Consider the following 8,477-nt stretch of genomic DNA (forward strand, 5'->3'; position numbering starts at 1 on the left):
GAAGGATTTATCTGACTGGTCATTCAATCAATCACTTTCTATTATTATTTAATTTTTTTGAATATATGGAATAAAAATTGATCCTGATTTAATATTTTAAATAGGGTTATCTAATTCATTTAAGGAAGACTAAAAATCTAGGACGATTGAGGTAAGTGAATTTTATGCTTCTTATTTATTTTAAAAATTATCATATTTTCTATGCAAAGAATTGTTGTTGATAAAATCATATTTTTCACAAATTAAGGATCAGCATATGTCATGTAAAAAAATATGTTTATTTATGAGTATTGATTTCATGAATATACTTTATGAAAATTACAGAATTATGAAGCATAAAATTTTATTATTTTCTATCTATGTATATGTATGTTTTAAGAAAAAGATATAATGATTTTAAAAAGACGCTCAGATGGCTATGAACGAATCCTTTCGAGAAGGTCGACATCCGGAGCTAGCATCCACATGAAACTGTTGGGTGGATGTCTGGCCAGGACACCACCTCCCAAGATCCTTTCAGTACCACGCGATGTAGTAGGAAGAAAGAAGAAATAAAATAAAAAGAAAAACAATCAAAATACGTGGATCAGCCATAAAAGGGCTCGCCTCCATGGGGCATGCAAACTTCACTATGAAAAAAAAAATTTACAAGAGGAGACCTCACCCTCAACCTTTGTACACCCAATTCTCTCTCACTAGAAGTTTTCCTCACAAAAGCTCTCTCTCTCTTGGAAGACCCCCTGAACCCTTGAAGTGCCTGGCGACCGCTGTCCAAGAGCCGCCTGCTCTCTCTCAGCGCTTTCGCCTCTCTCTTCTTTCGGGTTCCTTACAGCTCGTACGGCGTGAAAAACCGAACCACACCACTTTACTGTTCGTCCACAGGCTCTTTTAAAGGGTTAAAACCTAATTAGATTAGGTTTAAGAGTACTTAATCAACCCAAATCAGGTTCTGAACCATCGGATCAAAAAACAGATCAACCCATGCCCTCTGATCATGATCGGTCCACGAAATAGTACCGTGGACCGTGCGAAACACAAGGGAAATGCCCGCACGGTCCACAGGCCCAGCCGTGGATCGCCCGGTCCACGGTGGACCGGTGTAAAGGGCCAGGCAGGCCGCTTGGAACTGGGCCGGCCGCCTTGGCCTGGGCCGGCCCGCTCCCGCGCGCGCCTGGGCCGTGCGCCAGGCTGGGCCGCGCACTCGACTGGGCCGCCCGCCCGCGTGAGTCGCACATCCCGCGTGCCGCCGCCTGCGGCCGCACCGCTGCCGCCCGCCGCCGACCGCCGGCTGTCCTCCACCGCCTTGGGTCTCGTGCCGACTTCAAAAGCTTATATCTCCTCCATCCGAGCTCCGTTTCGAGTGATCTTGGTCTTGTTGGACTCCATTTTTCACCACAAACCTCGCTGTGGGCTCAATATGGATTGAATCTCGAGACATCAAATCCTAACAATCTCCATCTCGATTCGATATTCGACCTCCTCCAAACTCCGAGAGCTTCTGGATCTCCTCGCCCCCATGCCCTGGGGCAATCGCCTGCTGATCATGGATGGACAAACATGGGAGTCGAGCCAGGCTGCTCGATCCCATCTCCGTCGTATGCTGTGCTCCTCCTGACCCGAGACCTGCTCGGGGCATCGTCCTGCGGCAATAGGAATCTCACCTTGCGATGTCGCCTCTCATCGTCCCGAGTCTCCTGTCTCATGCCAGATCCGCCTCCTAGAGCTCCACCTCACTCTGGGCTCCGCCTGGCTCCCGAAGCTCCACCTCGCACTGGGCTCCCTGCCAGGTAATAATGTCCTCTGCTCCCCTTCTTCCCATCCAGCACAATCCTATCGCCGCATAGCACCCTCAGGATTCCTCCATCAGCTACCATCCTGTAGCCTCTCGAATCCAATCTGCTAAGTGAGATAAGATTCTGCCTGAAATTGGGTATGTATCGGACATCCCCCAATCTCTTCACTGCACCATCATGTGTCCTCCAGCTGACCGTCCCAATACCTTTGATCGCACAGCTCGATCCATCCGGCAGATATACAGTACCCTCACTGTTCTTCAGGAAGTCAAACTGCTCCTCTCTGCAACACACATGATAGGGGCATGCAGAATCTAATATCCACTACTGGGAAGAAGTAGATACCTCGTCAGATATCTCCAGGACATCTCTATCTGAATTGCTGCCGGCCGTCGCTACAGCAGCCACCATCCGATTTTTCAGTTGAGGGCAATCTCTGGCTAGATGCCCTAACTCCTCACACCGGTAACACTTAGTTTTGCTCAAGTCCCTCCTGGACTTGGATCGCCCTCGTTGCGATCTTCTGCTGCTCCGTCTACCGCCTCCTGCTCCTCTAGAAGCCACCAAAGCTGAGCTACCGCCACCTAAGCTCGAAGCTGGGTTCTCCCTCCTGAGAATCTCATTTTGGAGTATCACCGCGGTGACCTCGTCCATCTTGATAGCGCTCTTCCCTACTAGAAGAGCAGTCATCAAGGACTCGTACGAAGGGAGAAGCGACGCCAGCAAAACCAACGCCCTGGTCTTCTCCTCAACGTTCTCGCCAACACTGAGGAGGTCGGTGAGGATCTTCTGGAAGTGGCTCAGATGCTCTTGCACATTCTGTCCCTCAGTCATCCGCAGTTCGTAAAACTGCCTCTAGAGAAAAAGTGTGTTGGTGAGAGACTTTGCCATGTACAACTCCTCGACCTTCGACCACAGCACCATCGGAGAAGTCTCTTTCAGCACATGGATCACCACCTCTTCCGCCAGGTACATGCGGATGGTACTCACCATCTGCATCTGTAGCCGTTTCCAATCCCGCACCTCCATGGTGGTCGGCTTCTCATCGCACAAGAGAGCATCGATCAACCCCTGTTGGATGAGTACGTCCTTTACCCTTGCCTGCCACAAGGAGAAATTACTCTTACCATCGAACTTGTTGATCTCCATCTTGATTGTTCCTGTCTTCTCCATCTTCAGTCTTGCTCACCATCGCTGCAATCTGCATCCTTGTACCGCCTTGCTCTGATACCACTTGTTGGGTGGATGTCTGGCTAGGACACCACCTCTCAAGATCTTTCAGTACCACGCGATGCAATAGAAAGAAAGAAGAAACAAAATAAAAAGAAAAACAATCAAAATACGTGGATCAGCCATAAAAGGGCTCGCCTCCACGGGGCACGCAAACTTCACTATGAAAAAGAAATTTTACAAGAGGAGAACTCACCCTCAACCCTTGTACACCCAATTCTCTCTCACTAGAAGTTTTCCTCACAAAAGCTCTCTCTCTTGGAAGACTCCCTGAACCCCTGAAGTGCCTGGCGACCGCTGTCCAGGAGCCACCTGCTCCTCTCTCAGCGCTTCCGCCTCTCTCTTCTTTCGGGTTCCTTATGGCTCGTACGCGTGAAAAATAGAACCACACCACTTTACTGTTCGTCCACAGGCCCTTTTAAAGGGTTAAAACCTAATTAGATTAGGTTTAAGAGTACTTAATCAACCCAAATCAGGTTCTGAACCGTCGGATCAAAAAACAGATCAACCCACGCCCTCCGATCGCGATCGGTCCACGAAATAGTGCCATGGACCGTGCGAAATGCATGGGAAACGCCCGCGCGGTCCACAGGCCCAGCTGTAGACCGTCCGGTCTATGGTGGACCGATGTAAAGGGCCAGGCAGGCCGCCTGGGCCTGGGCCGGCCCGCTCCCGCGCGCGGGCCCACGCGCGCCTGGGCCGCGCACCAGGCTGGGCCGCCCGCCCACGTGGGTCGCACGTCCCGCGCGCCGCCGCCTGCAGCCGCACCGCTACCGCCCGCCACCGGCCGCCGGCTGTCCTCCGCCACCTCGGGTCTCGTGTCGATTTCAAAAGCTCATATCTCCTCCATCCGAGCTCCGTTTCGAGTGATCTTGGTCTCGTTGGACTTCGTTTTTCACCGCGAACCTCGCTGTGAGCTCAATATAGGCTGAATCTTGAGGCGTCAAATTCTAACAGAAATATGACCCCACCAATGGGTATAAAGTTGGCACATGAAACGAGAACTTTATCGATTAAGAAATATAGCCCTGTCATGGGTGTAATAGTGATCTTAGCAGGAATGTCTGTGAGCAATATTTTGAAACATGATACGAATATATGACAAAAATGATTTATGATTCATGATTGTAAAATTTACATAATTTTATGCATGCATGATTGGTTTATGATTTATTTTATTATATGCTCTATGAAATATTTTATTTTATATTATTTATTATTTTTTAAATATTATATTATCATAAAAATTTATGCTTGATCCGATAGAGAAGTGCAAGTTCTACTTACTATGCTAGTATAGCTCATATTCTTTTTATTTTTCTTTTCTTATACAGAGAAATAGGGTTAGGACCGGTGAAGGAAATTTAGGCTTTGGAGATCTACGATGCAAGATTGAAAATTTTGTAGATGAAGTTTAATTATATGATGATCACGAATTTATAGTAAATAATTATGAATTTTGAGATATGAATTTGTATTTGCTTTCATATTTAGATGCTCTGAACCAATATTGATTTAATTATCTGATGAATAAAAGAATTAAATCTTTTTATTTAATAAATTTTAGATGATTATGATGGATTGGCTTCGTGTTATCGTGGACTCCATCTCTCAGTAGCATGGTCGTGTTATGTCCCAGATTTGAGACGTAACACCTCCATCTCATAATCCTGTGCTTGCTCTCCTCGTAAGCACTTCATATATGTCTCTTTGAAGGTTGAATGCTGTTATTTGGTACTGGTTAGCTTCAACTCGATCTTCAGCAATCTTAATAGCAACATGAGGAGTAAAAAGATTATTTGAGTTCTCCTGTACATATCTTAAAGCTTGGGCATGTCTCATATTAAAGTATTTCACAAGACGATAAAATATCATTTAAACACAAGCTGTAATTAGCACATTTCTAGCTCCTCATAAAATACTATTAAAAACCTTCAATAAATTTATAATTAAGACACCATAGCACAGGTCGTCATCATGTGCTAATATCCACTTCTTTTTTCTAACTCAGACAACCAACTCCAAGCCTCTTCTTTCATTATTCTGATCCTACCCATGATAAAGTTGAACTTGGAAACTTGATGAATGCTTCCTGCTTGTCATACTACTCTTTTGAATGGTATATTTTTAAAGTGAGTGTTGAAATTACTGCAGATATGTCTTAAATAATATCGATGATAGGCACGTGACGGACTCTATCCAATAGACTCATCTGTAATGGCATTTAATATACCTGGATGTCTGTTAAAAATTAAGCATACTCTATTTCTATCTTTGACGACATGTATTCTAAGCTGAAAAAGAAACCAACTCCAACTAGCAATCGTCTCCTCATCCACAATTGCATATGCTAAGAAAAATATCCCATTCTCTGCATCAATGCCTGTTACAATTAATATCTTACCTTTAAATTTTTCATACAAGTGCGTGCCATCAATACTGATTACAAGACGGCATATGAATAGTTTGAAAGTCCAAAAAATATAATTTAAAACTCGAACATCAAAATTTACAGTTTGAAAAAAATCTCATTAAATAACAGTATCGAGGTTTGCATGTTGGAGTGCAGCCATATAATAGGATAATTTTGTATAAGATGACTCCCATTCTTCATAAATATCAACAAATGCCTTCTGCTTTCCATACCATGCTTTTCTGTATGACACTGTGTATTGAAATTGATCATTAACGATTGTCACAATAGCTTCAACTCTAACATCGGGATCCTTCTCAACAATATGTCGGACTAGTATGCCAATCATCTTTTCACTGACATGTTTGTGGTCTCGACTCAATCCCATAAACAAACAAGTGTGAAGCCCTCATATTTTGTGATTTGAAAATATCCATGCTTTTTAAACAATACAGCATAAAACCTCCAGTTATAATTTTGTACATTACTTGATGATGCACATCGTACGGACCATAATTTTGAATGTGATTGAACTAAATTGTATGTCCGATGCTTCAGAATATGATAAAGATCAACAGCTCTCTTTAGATGATCTTTACTCTCAAACATTAGATCTTTAAAAAATTCAGTCATCGAGGAGTCTCAAAACTGATAGTCAGAATTTAATCTTCGACCAGCGCTAACACAACCACCATCATTTAAATTTATGTTATTAAAAAATTATAGAGATTTGTGCAAATGAGGTTGAGATTCTCTCACATTAATATCAGACTGAACATCTTCATCACCATATTCATCTTCATCATCATCATCACTGCTACTGTCCTCATCCTTCCAATAATCTTCATCCTCACTTTCATCTAACTCAAAATCTAGATTATCAAAATTTATCCATCACCTACCCAGTCATCTTCTCCTATATGAGTGTCGTATCCCGCACTTACTACTACTTCAACCATAGGAGAAGTCACCATAGGACTTTGAATAATTAGAAAACTAGGGCCAACAGTAGTAGAATGTTGTTCTGTAAATATGGCCTCAACACTATCGGTTTGCACCATAGGAGTTACAAAAGGCGAGGAAGGCGCAAAAATATTGCCTTCTTAGGTTAAAAGCCGACTATAGTACCCAAAGCTTGGTATATCTTCTTTTTCAATATATAATTCTAAAAATTGACATTCTGAATACTTTAAAGAAAATATCAGTATTTCTTGGACATCTTCATCGTCATCAATTGAAACTAAGATATATTTGCTCTGCATTAACTGTCCCAACAAAATAGAAGATCTCCATTTTAATTTGATTTCATATTTTTCTTTGTCTACAGGAATACTGCTGTATAAATGGTCTAATAATTCTTGACGTGATAATGATGAAGATATCCTAATCATCCATTTACAGGATAACTATACTGCATGCCAGCTTCGTCATTTTGTATTATGCCATCATAATACAATAGTAGACGAACCCAAGTGCTGGTCATTTTCTCAGAAAAATCTATGATAATATCAATATCAAAAAATTTAGTATTAATAATTACTTGATCATTTCAAATGATTTACATAACAAATGCATCCTATCATCAACTAATAGGCAAAGATAAATCATATCCCATCAATTCTATAGGTTAATTATAGTAATCAAACGATATGCAATAGGGATCGAAAAAAATTTCGATGGTATTTTTTCATAGTTCTCCCCACACGACTGAAAATATATAAGGAAAACTAAAGAAAAATACTGTCCGAAATTTCTTTCGAACCCTCTACATATTGTTTGATTACTGTAATTATCTATAGAATTAAATGCAATTCTCAAACTGTCCAAACTGGACAATCAATTGACCAATATATATATTTTACGACATCCATATAAAAATATATAATTAAATTACAAAAATCTTCTGAGTTTAGGTCGAGATTATACTTAAGTCCAGTATTTTGAAAAATATACATCTACAGCCCGATGTTTATGCAAAACCTACAATTTAGTCCCCACCTTAGGAGGGTACGTGTAGATTTTTCATAGATGTTAGGGATGTGAGCATAGGTTTTTCAAAACATTGAACTCATGTGGTAATTTCGACCTAACCTCAAAAAAATTTTTATAATTTATTTATATATTTTTATATGGATGCCGTAGAATATCCTACATTGATCAACTGATGGATCTACAGTTCTATGAAATGCAACATATTTAAAATTCTTAAATTAGCCTTCGATCCATTTTTAAATCAAATCCGAGTCTATTTCTAAAAAAATATAGGAAACAACAATATTAACCAAATTAATTAGAGACTTCTAATACATTGCAAAAAAATAATAATAATGAGATAAAAAAATAAAAAATAAAAAAGTGGTGGTGGTGGGGTAGGGGGGTCGGCGGGAAGGCATCGGACGGGGGTGCCACGACGGGAGGGCGTCGGGCGAGGAGGGGGACCCGTCAGGGTGGTGGTGGCACGATGGGAGGTCGGGCGAGGAGGGGGAGGAGGACCGGGGGGTGGGGTTGCGGGAGGGCATCGGACGGGAAGGGGGAAGGGGAGGGGGATCGGGGGGGGGTGGCACGACGGGAGGGCCTCGGGTGGGGAGAGGGACCCGCCAGAAGGGGTGGTGGTGCGACGGGAGGTCGGGCGGGGAGGGGGAGGAGGATCGGGGGTTGGGGTGGCGAAAGGGTGTCGGGCGAAAAGGGGGAAGGGAAGGGGGACCGGGGGGTGGCACGTCGGGAGGGCCTCGGGTGGGGAGGGGGACCCGCCAGGGGGGTGGTGGTGCGACGGAAGGTCGGACGGGGAGGGGGAGGAGGATCGTACCTTAAATCATCATTTCAAATGGCATCTTTGAAAACACCATTTCAAATGGTGCTTTCAAAAATGTCAATAATTTTTTTTTTTGATCTTTTGATTCCACGGAGGCCCGGAGGGAGGTGATGTGGAGTGAAAAAATATTATTTCAAATGATGTTTTCTATCGAAATAACGTCATTTGAAATAATATTTTATAATTTTATATTATTTTTATAAATAAATAAAAAATATATTAATTTTTT

This window comes from Elaeis guineensis, chromosome 4 (genome assembly GCF_000442705.2).
Source record: "Elaeis guineensis isolate ETL-2024a chromosome 4, EG11, whole genome shotgun sequence".
Lineage (NCBI taxonomy): Eukaryota > Viridiplantae > Streptophyta > Magnoliopsida > Arecales > Arecaceae > Elaeis > Elaeis guineensis.